This window comes from Pongo pygmaeus, chromosome 10, assembly GCF_028885625.2.
Source record: "Pongo pygmaeus isolate AG05252 chromosome 10, NHGRI_mPonPyg2-v2.0_pri, whole genome shotgun sequence".
Classification (NCBI taxonomy): domain Eukaryota; kingdom Metazoa; phylum Chordata; class Mammalia; order Primates; family Hominidae; genus Pongo; species Pongo pygmaeus.
Window position 1 is genome coordinate 20,228,190 of NC_072383.2, and position 893 is coordinate 20,229,082.

General features: G+C 38.7%; 1 non-coding gene across 1 annotated transcript; it reads left to right on the plus strand.

Annotated features, from left to right (window-relative positions):
- The first annotated feature begins 455 nt into the window (after positions 1 to 455).
- On the plus strand, positions 456 to 620 carry LOC129011113 (U1 spliceosomal RNA). Its single transcript, XR_008493233.1, has one exon. It is a non-coding gene; the product is annotated as a U1 spliceosomal RNA (small nuclear RNA).
- Positions 621 to 893: the final 273 nt, after the last annotated feature.

Here is an 893-nt window from a genome sequence, read left to right on the forward strand (position 1 = left end):
AATCCACCTTAGCTCAGCTATGCAGCAACCAAAATAGCATGCTACTGGTACAAAAACAGGCACATAGACCAGTGGAACAGAATAGAGAGGCCAGAAATAAGGCCGCACACCTACGACCATTTGATTTTCAACAAAGCTGACAAAAACAAGCAATGGGGAAAAGACTCCCTAGTCAATAAATGGTGCTGGGATAATTGGCTAGCCATATGCAGAAGATTGAAGCTGGACCCCTTCCTTACACCATATGCAAAATCAACTCAAGAGGGTTAAAGACTTAAATGTAAAACCTAAAACTATAAAAACCCTGGGAGACAACCTAGGCAATACCATCCTGGACATAAGAGCGGGCAAAGATTTCATAACAAAAATGCCAAAAGCAATTGTAAGAAAAGTGAAAATTGAAAAATGGGATCTAATCAAACTTAAGAGCTTCTGTTACAGCAAAGGAAACTACCTTACTTACCTAGCACGGGAGATACTGTGATCACAAAGGTGGTTTTCCCAGAGTAAGGCTCACCTATTGCGCTCTGGGTGTACTGGTCCCTGTGATTTTCCCAAATGCAAGAAACTTGACTGCATAATTTGTGGTAGTGGGGGGACTGTGTTTGCACTTTCCCTGTGTATATTGTTAAATAATTTTTAATAATTAAATTAAAATGAAAGAAACTATCAACAGAGTGAACAGACAACCTACAGAATGGGAGAAAATATTTGCAAACTACGCTTTGAACAAAGGTCTAATATCCAGCATCTGTAAGAAACTTAAATGTAAAGAGAAAAACAACTCCATTAAAAAGTGGGCAAAGGACATGAACAGACACTTTTCAAAAGAAGACATACATGTGGCCAACGACCATATGAGAAAAAGCTCCACATCACTGATCATTAGAAAA